Source organism: Jaculus jaculus, chromosome 8, assembly GCF_020740685.1.
Source record: "Jaculus jaculus isolate mJacJac1 chromosome 8, mJacJac1.mat.Y.cur, whole genome shotgun sequence".
In the NCBI taxonomy this organism is placed as follows: domain Eukaryota; kingdom Metazoa; phylum Chordata; class Mammalia; order Rodentia; family Dipodidae; genus Jaculus; species Jaculus jaculus.
Genome location: NC_059109.1, coordinates 85,903,709 through 85,918,245, shown reverse-complemented (window position 1 = coordinate 85,918,245; position 14,537 = coordinate 85,903,709).

Below are 14,537 nucleotides of genomic sequence, written 5' to 3'. Positions count from 1 at the left end.
AACATTGTATTTGAATTTGGATTCTTTTTTTTAATAATATGTTTAATAATATGTTTAGCCTTTATACAAATGGAGGCTCACATTATCAGGAAGGAAAATTTCACAGCCATTGAAAGATGATCTCTGGCTCAAGATGAATGCAAGCTCTCACAACACACTACCACCATGAAATCAGATAGATCTGTCCAAAAATAATACTAAACTGGCATGTGTGATCTTATGATGCCAGGACATGTGCATTTATATAAGTCTTCATTAAATTTTGGAGGTGAATACATAGTATACAATTAGTTTTGAAATTTGAATATTCCATACCCTTGGCATAACCATTTCACTGACTCCATGACTGGCTTTCTGTATTTCTGGTGTCACCTTAAGAACTGCTGATGTTTCTAGGAAAAAAATGGACCCTTCAATTAAATGCACTATATAAAATATTGGTGCCCAAATAATTAGAATATAAAAAACATTTATTGTTATAAGATTTGTATTAATATCTTTGACTTTTTAAAAATATATTTTACTTATTTATTTATTTATTTATTTAGAGAATTGGCATGCCAGGGCCTCCAGCCACTGCAAAAGCACTCCAGATGCATGTGCTCCCTTGTGCATCTGGCTTACGTGGGACCTGGGGAATCGAACCAGGGTCCTTTGGCTTTGCAAGCAAATGCCTTAACCGCTAAGGCATCTTCTCCAGCTGATATCTCTGATTTTTAAATTATGTGAACCTTACTTGAATATGTAATTCTTTTGAGATTCTTTTAATTTTTCAACCTCAAACGCATGACTGGTACCATCTCTAGCCTTGAAATTGTTCAAAAAAGAAAGAATAATTACAAGGATCTCTACATAAGCTTCTCAGCTCAGGTTAAATGGACAGTTCCCCAAGATGCACATTTTGAAAATATCATAGTGACATATCTTACATTATTCATGTGGCCTCCTTAAGAGACAAAAAGTCAAATGAAATGTAGTTTATCATGAACTTTTCTATCAATGTTCCCTTGCAAATGTAAATATAGTGATGCAGAAATAGTAACTTTTATTATCCCACTCTCTTTATGTCTATTAATGACACAATCTGATACAAAAAGGCATATCTGATTCTGCTATAGTATGTTTCATCTGTCTATAGGACTGTAACTCTGGTAATGTTGCTAAGCGTCCTTTCTTCAGTGTTTGAGTTGTTGAAATTCATTTGTTCAACAAGTATTTATGGACATCTTTTTAGATTCCTAGTCTTGGATATTAAAATAGCTCAAAGGTAGGCTTAGACATGTCTTTACAAGACATGGTATAATGTATGCTGGCCCCAGTATGTTAAGTTGTTTACTCAGAATGAAAACATTCATTAAAATATCAATAGGGAGCTGGAGGGATGGCTTAGCAGTTAAGGAGCTTGGCTACAAAGCCAAAGGACCTTGGTTCGATTCCCCAGAACCCGCAAAAGCCAGATGAGTAAGGTGGTACATACTTCTGGAATTCTTTGCAGTGGCTGGAAGCCCTGGCATACCCATCCTCTCTCTGTGTTTCTCTGTATCTGGCTCTTTCCCTCTCTTAAATAAGAAAAACATTTTAAAATAGCAATAGGTTGGTATAAGTCCCTAGGAGAAAATATAAAAATCAGTGGTAAAGGACTTACCATGAGCAGAATGAGACTGAGGGAAAAGGAAGAAAAGTTACAGCCAAATATGTATAGATTGGCAAAAAATGTTTTAGATAAAGCTTCATAAATATCACTGCATACAACGTAATCTTTTCAAATTTTCAAATGTTTTCATGGTCAAAGTAGCACTAAACTAATTTCTATAATTTCTATTCAAGAATAGTTCTTACCTTTTATTTGTGAATGTGTTCTATGTTTTGGTCTTTGAGCAACAGTTATATGGCCATCATCTTTCTTCTTACAAAGAGGCTCAGAAATATTCTGTTAATATGAATAAAAAAGTTTCCAAATCTCCAATATGTATACACAGACATTCATATTTCATATTGCTAAAGCGTCAAGTCTTCATCACAATAGAATTAGATACTGAAAACCATATTTTTGTAAGACTTGTCTATAGTGTTACTAAAATCAAGTCTGTTTCCTGTCATCTTACAGCCTATCTAACCAGGGGAATCAACTGTGTCAAGCTAAGAGACAAAGGGAAAACTTTCAGGGACAAAATATGAGTGGTAAAAATCAGACTTAAAACTAGATATCACTTCCAGTTAAGATGGTGGCATAGATACCACACCAAAGCAGCCTATGAAAGAAAAAGCCAAAAAATAACCCTCAGCAAAATACACACATTTACTAAAAAGTGAGGTGAGTAGGAAATTGAAATGGCAGCGGAGAAGTAGGAGAGATCCAGAGCATCGGCAGAAGCAGCTCCGGCAGGACCACTGACCGCAGAAGCAGCAGCAGCGCACCAGAAAGCTGCCAGGCTCGGCTTGAGCCGCAGAAAAAGCCAGGTGAGGGGAGCTTCCGCTCACACCAGAGCTCTCCGCAAACTCAAGAAACATAAAGGGAGAGCAGCAGTGAACAACAGAGGAGCAGATCACAAGGTAGAAGAACACCTGGAACAGCGAGAGAACCAGAGCAGCATCGGCAGCACCCCTCCCCCACCACCAGTGCCCAGCTGCAGCAAATAGGGCAGCAGTGCAGGGACCCGGCCACGCCAACTTGAACCACAGCGGGACCCAAGCAGAGGCAGAGGTATCGGGGATGACACCAGGGAAGGGTCTCACCTGGTCACAAGCTGACTTGAAACCCTCAGCAGATCAGAAATCTTAACCTCCATGTTGTCAGGATTAAGAGTACAGGTGGGGCCCCACACACCCTAAGGGACAGTTAGAGGATCTGGTTGTCATAATACCTACTCTTGCATAAATACCCTGAGCTGTTTTCATTGAAAGTGTACATTGTTTAGTTAAATCTTAGAATCTCCCTGTAATTTGTTCCACTCAGCCTACTTGAATACTCACATAGCAGGCAAAGCCAACATCTAGGGTCACTTTTATAAATACTCTGAGAATCTTGGGAGCCACACCTAACACATTAAGCTCCAACCCAAAAGCTTTATAAAACATCAGATTGTCTGATACATCTAATAATACCCAGCTAACTAGAAAATCCAATCATTAAATAATACAGGATGCAAAAATATATACATTATAAGACAAGAAACACCAAAAATCAAGATAATATAAATCCACCAAAAAGTATTAATACAACAGAAATGACCTCCAGTGATAACAAGTTAGAGGAAATGCCTGAGAAAGATTTCAAAAGGATGATTATAAATATGTTCAAAGAACTCAAAGAAGAAATCAAAGGAATGAAAGAGGAAATCAAAGGTATCAAATAAAACATAGGACACCAATTTAATGAAATAAAAAGGTCAATACTAGACATAAATAAGGAAATAGAAATAATAAAGAAAAATCAGTCAGAATTACTAGCAATGAAGAACACAGTTAATTAAATAAAAAACTCTAGAAAATCTCACTAGTAGAATGGATGAAGGAGAGGACAGAATATCTAAGATAGAAGACCAGGTGGTAAATCTAATATAGTCCAACAAAGAGAAAGACAAACTTATAGAAAAGTATGAGTGGGAATTTCAAGATATTCGGGACACTATGAAAAGATCAAACTTAAGAATTCAGGGCATAGTAGAAGGAGAAGAATTTCACACCAAAGGCATTGTAGGTGTCTTCAACAAAATAATAGAAGAAAAATTCAACTGAATTGAGAAAGAGGTGCAAATGCAGATACAGGAATCCTTTAGAACACCAGCCAGACAAAACCTGGAAAGAACCTCTCCTTGCCATATTACAATCAAACTACCAAACACACAATCCAAAGAAAAAATCTTGAAAGCAGTCAGAGAGAAAAATCAAATTACCTAAAAAGGCAAGCCTATAAGGATTACAGCAGATCAACACAAACTTGAAAAGCCAGAAGTGCGTGGAGTGATGTATTCGAAGTCCTGAAAGATAACAGCTGTCAACCAAGGTTACTTTATCCTGCAAAACTATCCATTCAAATTGACAGAGAAATAAGGACATTCCAAGACAAAAGCAAGGTAAAGGTTGTATTTGAAGACAAAACCAGCTCTACAGAAAAATACTTGAAAGAATCCTCCATACTGGAGAAAAACAAAAGCACACATATAAGGAACCAGGAAAAACCAAACAATATTCAAATACTACTTAACACAAGAAAGCAAAGGTAAAACCGGAAGAACTACAAGAAAATGGCAAAAATGAATACACACCTTTCAATATTATCTCTTAATATCAACAGCCTCAATACCCCAACCAAAATGCATAGGTTCACAGACTGGTTAAAAAGCAGGATCCTTCAATTTGTTGCCTCCAAGAAACCCACCTTTCTACAAAGGATAGACACTATCTTAGGTGAAAGGTTGGAAAATGGTGTTTCAAGCAAATGGACCAAGAAATCAAGCAGGGGTTGCTATCCTAATATCTGACAAGGTAGACTTCAGTCCAACATTAGTTAAGAAACATAAGGAAGGTCACTATATATTGATTAAAGGCACCCTCCAACAGGAGGACACTACAATCCTAAAAACATATGCACCTAACATAGGTCCCCCAAATTCATCAAACAAATTCTATTAGCACTAAGGTCACAGGTAACACCAAACACAGTGGTAGTGGTTGACTTCAACACCCCACTCTCATCAATTGACAGGTCATCCCGGGAAAAAATAAAAAGAGAGGCACCCGGACTAAATAAGGTCATAGAAAGAATGGACCTAACAGATAACTACAGGACATTTCATCCAAATGCTGCACAATACACATTCTTTTCAGCAGGACATGGAACAATCTCTAAAACAGACCACATATTAGGATACAAAGCAAATCTTAAGACATACAGGAAAACTGAAGTCCATGCATTCTATCTGACCACAATGGAATCAAACTAAAAATCAATAGCAAGAAAGGTTATAGAACATACACAAAATCATGGAAATTAAACAACACACTGCTAAATGATGAATGGGTCAATGAATAAATCAAGAAGAAAATCAAAAAATTTATAGAGTCAAACTATAATGAGAATACAACATACCAAAATCTCTGGGACACAATGAAGGCAGTCCTAAGAGGTAAATTTACAGTTTTAAGTGCCTATATTAAGAAATTAGAAAGGTTGCAAGTAAATGACCTAATGCTTCACTTTAAAGCCCTGGAAAAAGAAGAACAAGGCAAACCAAAAATCAGTAGACAGGAAGAAATAATAAAGATTAGGGCAGAAATTAATGAAATAGAAACAAAATAAAATAAAACAAAAAAACCAATCCAAAAAATCAATGAAACCAAGAGTTGGTTCTTTGAAAGGATAAACAAAATTGATAAACCCTCAAAATTCTGACCAAAAGAAAGAGAGAAGAGACACAAATTAATAAAATTAGAGATGTAAAAGTTAACATCACAACAGATACCAGAGAATCTCAAACAATCATAGGGACATACTATAAAAGCATATATTCCACAAAGTATGAAAATCTGAAAGAAATGGATGATTTCCTTGATTTATATGACCTACCTAAATTAAATCAAGATGAGATTAATCACTTAAATAGACCTATAGCAAGCATGGACATCCAAGCAGTTATAAAAAATCTCCCAAATAAAAAAAGCCCAGGCCCAGATGGATGCACAGCTGAATTTTACCAAACCTTCAAGGAAGAGCTAACACCATTGCTTCTTAAACTTTTCCATAAAATATAAAAAGAAGGAATCCTACCAAATTTCTTCTATGAATCTAGCATTACCCTGATACCAAAAGCAGACAAAGATAAAACAAACAAAGAAAATTACAGACCAATCTCCCTCATGAACATAGATGCAAAAATTCTCAACAAAATATTGGCAAACAGGATACAAGAATATATCAGAAAGATCATTATCCCTGACCAAGTAACCTTTATCCCAGAGATGCAGGGATGGTTCAACATACACAAATCGATAAATGTAAAACATTATATAAATGGATTGAAGGACAAAAATCACATGATCATCTCATTAGATGCAGAGAAAACATTTGACATAATTCAACATCCCTTCATGATAAAAGTCCTACAGAGACTGGGAATACAAGGAACATATCTCAATATAATAAAGGTTATTTATGCCAAGCCTACAGCCAACATATTACTAAATGGGGAAAAACTGGATGCTTTTCCACTAAATTCAGGAACAAGACAAGGGTGTCCGATGTACCCATTTTTATTTAATATAGTACTGGAAGTCTTAGCCAGAGCAATAAGGCAAGAGATGTACATAAAAGGGATACAAATTGGAAAGGAAGAAATCAAGCTATCACTATTTGCAGATGACATGTTTCTATATATAAAGGACCTTAAAGACTCTACCAGCAAACTGTTAGAGCTGATAAACACCTACGGCCATGTAGCAGGATACAAAATAAATACACAGAAATCTGTAGCATTCCTATATGCTATCAACAAACACACAGAGGATGAAATCAGAGAATCACTCCCATTCACAATTGCATCTAAGAAAATAAAGTAGCTTGGAATAAACCTAACCAAGGAAGTAAAGATCTGTACAATGAAAACTATAAAACACTCAAGTGAGAAATTGCAGAGGTCACTAGGAAATGGAAAAAAAAAATCCCTTGTTCATGGATCAGAAGAAACAATATTGTGAAAATGGCAATCTTACCAAAAGCAATCTACACATTGAAAGCAATTCCCTTCAAAATTCCAAAGGTATTCTTCACAGAAATAGAAAAAAACAATCCAAAATTTCATTTGCTATCACAAAAACCTTGAATATCTAAAATAATACTAAGCAACAAAAATAAGGTGGGAGGTATCACCATACCTGATTTTAACGTATATTACAGAGCCAAAATAGCAAAAACAGCATGGTACTGGCACAAAAGCAGATATGTAGATCAATGGAACAGAACAGAGGACCCAGATATAAGTCTGGGTAGCTATAGTCACATGATATTTGATAAAAATGCTAAAAATACTCGTTGGAGAAAAGAAAGCCTCTTCAGCAAATGGTGTTGGGAAAACTGGATACCTGTAGAAGGATGAAAATAGATCCTTCTCTCTCTCCATGCACAATAATTACGCCCAAATGGATTAAAGACCTTAACATCAGACCTGAAACTGAATCTGCTAGAGGAAAAAGTAGGGGAAACCCTTCAACATATTGGTCTTGGCAAAGGCTTTCTGAATATAACCCCAGTTGCTCAGGCATAAAACCACAGATTAACCACTGGGACCTCATGAAATTACAAAGATTTTTGTGCTGCAAAGGACACTGTGAATAAAGCAAAGAGGGAACCTACAGAATGGAAAAAAATCTTTGCTAGCTATATATCTGATAGAGGATTAATATCTAGGATATACAAAGAACTCAAAAAGTTAAATAATATGAAATCAAAGAAGCCAATTAGAAATGGGCTTTGGAGCTAATTAGAGAGTTCTCAAAGAACAAAATGCAGATAGCATATAAGCATCCAAATGAATGTTCTACATCCCTAGTCATCAGGAAAATGCAGATTAAAACTACATTGATATTCCATCTCACTCCTGTCAGATTGGCTACCATCATGAAAAAAAAAATGATCATAAATGCTGGTGGGGATGTGGAAAAAGAGGAACCCTTCTACACTGTTGGTGGGAATGCAATTTGGTCCATCCATTGTGGAAATCAGTGTGGAGGTTCCTAAGACAGCTAAATGTTGATCTACCACATGACCCAGCTATAGCACTCCTAGGCACATATCCTAAGAACGCATCCCATTTCCTTAGAACTACATGCTCAACCATGTTTATTGCCACCCAATTCATAATAGCTGGGAAATGGAACCAGCCTAGATGTCCCTCAACTGTTGAGTGGATTATGAAGATGTGGCACATTTATACAATGGAGATCTACTCAATAGTAAATAAAAATGAAGCTATGAAATTTTCAATAAAATGGATAGATCTGGAAAGGATTATACTAAGTGAGGTAACCCAGTCCCAGAAATCCAAGCACCACATGTTCTCCCTCATATGTGGATCCTAGCTACAGATGATTGGGCTTCTGTGTGAGATGGAAAAAACTCTGTAGCAGAGGCCAGTAAGTTAAAAAGGAGATATAAAGGGAAGGGAAAGGAAAGGAGGAGGGTACTTAATACGTTGGAAATCTATATATGTAAGTGATAAGGCCCAAAGTGAGGTCAGGGGAAGAGATTGAGTAAAGGAAAGATGGAGGGAAGGCTAATCAAAATCTAAGAGGATGCAAATAAATCATATGGAATCCTCCAGTTTCAGACAATGGAACACTCAGGAGCCATAGATCATTGTCAGAAAAATTTTCAGTGCCAGGGATGGGATACCTCCAGTGAATTGTTGGCCAGGGAGGTCCCTGATGCCCCTAAAACAGTATAGGCCATTGCCGAGGCCCTTGGTTTCCCACCAGGAACAGATGGTAAGACCCTATTGCTGAAGACTCCACATACTTGGTCTGAAAGGCCACTGAGAAATCCTGCTGGAACTGAGATGATAACCTCCCCCTGTAGACCAGCTGACAGAAAGCTGGAAGAAGCCATTCTACATATAGTTCAATGGGAGAAAGAGATACCACCAGTGAAGATACTCAACAGTGGACACTGCAAGTCTTATAATTGGCCAGCCAGGCCAAATGAGCCAACGGGTGCAACACTGGCAGGTCTGTCAACATGGAAACCAGCTGCCCTCCAATTGGACTGGAGGCCTGCTCCATGGGGGGCAACACATCACTGATACTGACAACTTCAAACAGGGTAGTCATGAGCCCTAGGGGTGTAACATCTGTTGATGTCTGGAAAAATGTATATACTATGCTTATCAAACTGCCCAGTAAGCACTTCTGTTAATATTTATACCCTTATATTAACGCTACTCTCACTTTGGGTAGAGAATCTTCTCTTTTCAGATGGCAGTGATGTTGGGATGACTCAGAAGGTGTCATAGTGCTGGAAAGAAGTGACTGGAGTACTGAGTAACATCTCTATCACACCTTCCAAGGCTCAGGGTCCAATGTGGAAGAGGTGGCCGAAAGAATGTAAGAGCCAAAGGAAGGGTAGGACTCCTTACAATGTGCTCCTTCCAGACATAAAATGGCCTGGATATCCATGACCTCATAGTGCCTGACAATACCTACACAAGACCATCATAAGAGGAAGAAAAGATCATGACATCAAAATAAAAGAGACTGATTGAGATGGGGTGGGGATATGATGGAGAATGGAATTTCAAAGGGGAAAGTAAGGGTAGGAGGGAGTGTATTACCATGGGATATTTTTTATAATTATGGAAAATGTTAATAAAAATTGAGAAAAAACTAGATATCATATGAGTTTTAAATAAAATGATCTATATATTCCATGTATAATGTATGTCATTTTTGAATGACAGACATAACCCCAAATACCTATATTCCACATGATTCTCTCACACTGGCAATACCTTCATCCATGTTAACATATCTGGCATGTGCTCAGGTCTTCAAATGGGCTTATATCATTTTCTGAATGAGAAATTCAACCCTCACACTGAGCTGATGGCACATACATTCTCTCTCAATCTGCTTGGATATTAATAACCTCAATGTTATTCACAGGACTCAAAAATTTTTAATGTGTTTTCCCTGCTTGCATATTTTATATTATCATTACAACATCATAGGTTCTGAATGATATATGGAGCCTTTGCAGTCTATGAAGAGAATATTTGACAGAAGAGTAATGAATTCAAATGTAATACATGTAAAAGATGTTCAGAAAGGCCTCATGTACCAATGAGAACACTACCCAAGCACTTCACTTTTAAGTATTTTACATGAATTCAAAAGGTGTAGAATACTTAGAATCAATTTTACCAAACTTGTCAGCAACAGTGAAGAATATTTTTGATGATATTTGTTGATATGGGGAGTTATTTTCAATGAAACAAAAAGCAACAGCCACCATTTCACAAGTGCATGTTTAATAAATATGCCCTGTAATGTAATTTCACTAGAAAATGAAATACACAAGAAAAGGTGCAACCTTTAAGATTTGTGTTAATGAGTGGTTATCTACACACAAATTTTGACCTGTAGGCAATAATCTATCCTTAACATAAATTCAATTTCCTGGCCTCCACAACTAGCTTGTCTTGAATCCAACAAAGAAACTGACTTTATTTTTATCTTAATTCTTTGAGATATATTGTGCTTTCATAGAATCGAGAAGTAGATTTTTATCATAATGACAACTTGTAGAACCACTGAAGGATGATGTCTAGATGTAAATTATTCCAGGCTCTCCCACTAACCTAACAATATGGCATGCACTAAAATAATTCCAAAGCAAATGATAACTTTCCATCAATTACCCATAGGATAATCTCAAGTGTGTTTTCATCTGTTACCTGCACAGTTTGGAACCAAAAGAGTGTAAATACATGATTGTAAATCTGAAGATTCCATTCCCATGACTGACCGTGTCACTGTCACCATGGTTGTCTCGGCCTTCTTCTATTTTTACTATAGGTTCTGCTGCTGCAATACAAAATACAGACACTTAGGTAAAAATCCCTAAAATAAAATAGTAATTCAACAAAAATTTTTATTGAGTTAAGTAGAAGGTTTTAATTATAAAAATCCTAGGTTTGGCTTGGTCATACACACCACTAACACCAGCCTTCAGGAAGAAAATCTAAGAGGGTCCTGTAAGTTCAAGGCCAGGATAGGAGTACAGAGTGAATTCTAGGCAAGCCTTGGCTAGAATGACCACATACCTCATAAAGGAACCCACCCCGTACAGACAAATACAATAAATAAAAATGTATTACTTTCTTAAATCAGACATTCCATTAAACTGAATGCTGAAGACACTTCTATGTTTAGAAACACTGTTTAGTCACTGGTAGGGACTCTAGAAATAAACCTGATCAAAGAAAGCAGTGGTTGCAAAGTTCCACACACAAATTTACCACCTGAGGAACAATGAACAACTCACAAAATACACATTTTGAAAATGTAAGAGGGACATGCCATGTCACATTTTTCAGTGTCTTCACCTAGGAAAAATGTTATAAGTAAAATGTAATTTCATCATCAAAATTTCTGTCAATATTTTTGTGATTTCAATGCAACTTAATATGAAACACTATTTTTTGTGCCCCACTTATTTTATTTTCTTCCAGACTCATCCTGCTCAAATGGCATAACTGGTTATACTGTTTGTGTACTTTTTAAACATGACTACAGCAGGGCTCCTAGGTGCTAAGCCTGACTCATGTAGGTAGAATGGCTGATATTCATTTTCCTGTATAGTTATGTTATTGCTGGAGATATTCTTAATGCCAAGTACTATAGTAGAAAATAGCTCACTGTGAGCCTTAGAAATGGCATCCCAACATGTTATGTGACATGATGTATGCGATGGTACAGAGCATGATGCTATGTGCACTCAGTGTGAAAGCATGCAAATCAACAGGTATAGATACATAGAAGCCTGTTGGTGAAAATATGGAATTTCAGAATTTGAGTGAGAAATCATGTACAGAAGCTGAATAATTCCAGAAGGTAAGGAAGAAAATAGTGAGGAAACTTGTAGATTTTGAAAAATTCTGGTGTACAAGACTCCATATCTAACTATCATAGGATATTTCACTGTTTTCAAAAGGGCATCATCATCCTAAAAACATTCGGCTGAGTTACTTATCAATTACAGATCTAACCTTTTATTTGTACATTTGTCATTCGTTCTCCTGCTTTAGGAATAGGGCCAAGTACATTGTTAACTTCTTTCTTCTCAGGAACAGAGATACGCTGTTAATGTAATTAAGAGTATTTCAAAAAATCTATTCAGAGCCACAAATACAAGCATGTTATATATTTCAATAGCCTCAACTCTTCAAAATAAATGAATAAGTATTGAGAATAATGTTTCTTCAAAAGGGTGCTGTAAAAATGGTTATCAGATCAGAGTCATATCTATCTTCTGCTTTCTCCATGAAATAATCAGAGGAAGTAACTGAGGGAGGCAAGGGGAAATTTTTTTGTATAAAACACATTGGGAAGGAATATGCTCCCAAGAAATAGTTTAGAATATTAAAGTTTCATATTAGAAACTGAGTCATCAGATTTGATTTTGAACAATTTTTTTTTTAAAGAGGGAATGGGTGCACTAGGGTCTTCAGTGCTTTCAATAAACTGGAGACCTATGCTACTGTGTGTGCTTACATGGGTCTCAGGAATTGAACCTTGGTCCTTTGGCTTTGTAGGCAAGAGCACCTTAATCATGAGCCATCTCTCCAGCCCATGAACTCATTTCTTTTAATGACATGTTATGCCTTTATAGAACTGGGGGCTCAGATTATCAGGAAGTAAAATTGCAAAGCCATTGAAAGATGATCTGCAGCTCCAGTTGAGTGCAAGATCTCACAACACACTAATAAGTAATCAGATAGATCCTTCCAAAAGTAATATGAAATGGTCAGGCATTATCTTATGAGGCCAAGACATGTACATTCATATACATCTACAGAAAAAATTTAAAAGTAAATACACAGTATATATCTAGCTTTGAAATTTGAATATTCCATACTCTTGGTATGTTGATTTCATTGTCTCCATGACTGGTTTTCTGCCTTTCTAGTGTCATATCACAGAGTGCTGATGCTGCTAGGAAAACAAATTAATACTATAGTTAGATACATTGCTTGAATAAAACTGGGCAAAAATAATTAGAGAATTAAAACTCTTAGTTATAATAAAATTTGTATTCATATATTTGATTTTTAATTAACCTGAACCATTAGTTTTCCATTGTTTTTGAGACAATTCCATAAGTCTGCACCACCCTCCTTTTTTTTTTTTTTTTTTTTTTGGTTTTTTCAAGGTAGGGTTTCACTCTCACTCAGGCTGACCTGGAAATCACTAAGTAGTCTCAGGGTAGCCTTGAACTCACAGCGATCCTCCTACCTCTGCTTCCTAAGTGCTGGGATTAAAGGCGTGCGCCACCACACCCAGCAAGTCTAGCCCTTTTTTATGTGCTGGGGAAGGGGAGGGAGAGCAAGAGAGCGAGTGAGCCAGAGAGAGAGAGAGAAAGAGAGAGAGAGAGAGAGAGGGAGAGGGAGAGGGAAAGAGAGTTGGTGTGTCAGGGCCTCCAGCCACTTCAGTAGAACCTCAGACGTGTACACGACCTTGTATGCATGTGTCACCTTCCGTGCTTGTGTCACATTTGGCGTCTGGCTTACATGGGATCTGGAGTGTTGAATATGTTTTTTGTTTGTTTGTTTGTTTTGTTTATTTTTTGGGGGGGGGTTGAGGTAGGGTCTCATTCTAGCTCAGGCTGACCTGGAATTCACTGTGTAGTCTTAGTGAATAGTGAATTTCAGGTCTGCCTGGACTAGAACAAGACCCCACCTTGAAAAAACAAAACAACAAAAAAATACACACATATACATATACATACATACACACACATATACATACATACATATACATGTATGTATGTATATGTATATATATATATATATATATATATATATACACATACACATACGTATATAAATGGATGGAGATCCATCATACAATAAATGAACCTGTCTTTGTAGGAAGCTGAACTAGACAAATGAGATGAATTTAGCTGGCCGTGGTGGTGCACACCTTTGATCCTAGCAGTTGGGAGGCGGAGGTAGGAGGATCAACATGAGTTTGAGGCCAACCTGAGACTACATAATGGGTTCCAGGTCAGCCTGGGCTACAGCAAAACCCTACCTCACAAAACCAAAAGAAGAAGAAGAAGAGAGTAAATAATGAATCTTGGCATTGAAATCTTTCAATTTAGCCTCATTTTATTTAGAATAGGCACAAAAAAACTCTTAAGTACGCAAAGCCAGGTATGGTGGTGCGCACCGTTAGTCTCAGCATTCCAGAGGCTGAGGTCAGATTTCTGTGAATTTGATGCCATCCTGGGGCTCCAGAGTGAGTTCCAGGCCATCCTGGGTAGACTGAGACCCTGCCTTGAAACAACACAAAACCACTAAACTTTAAAAACTCAGAGTGAGACTCAAAATGGAACACAGTAAGCAAGCAGTATCTCTGACAAAAAGTTACAATCAGGGCTGGAAAGATTGGCTTAGGGCCTGAGGCACTTGCCTCTGCAAAGCCAAAGGACCCAGGTCAATTCCCCAGGACCCACGTAAGCCAGATGTACAAGGGGGCGCATGCATCTGGATGCAAAGGCTAGCTGCCCTGGTGCGCCCATTCCACTCTCTCTATCTTCTCTCTCTCTCTCTCTGCACTTGCAAATAAATAAGTTTAACTAATTCCTTTAAAAATGTTAATAGGCCAGGGAGGCAGAGGTAGGAGAATCACTGTGAGCTCGGGGCCACCCTGAGACTCCATAGTGAGTTCCAGGTCAGCCTGGGCTAGAGTGAGACCCTACCTTCGGAAACACACACACACACACACACACACACACACACACACACACACACACACACACACAG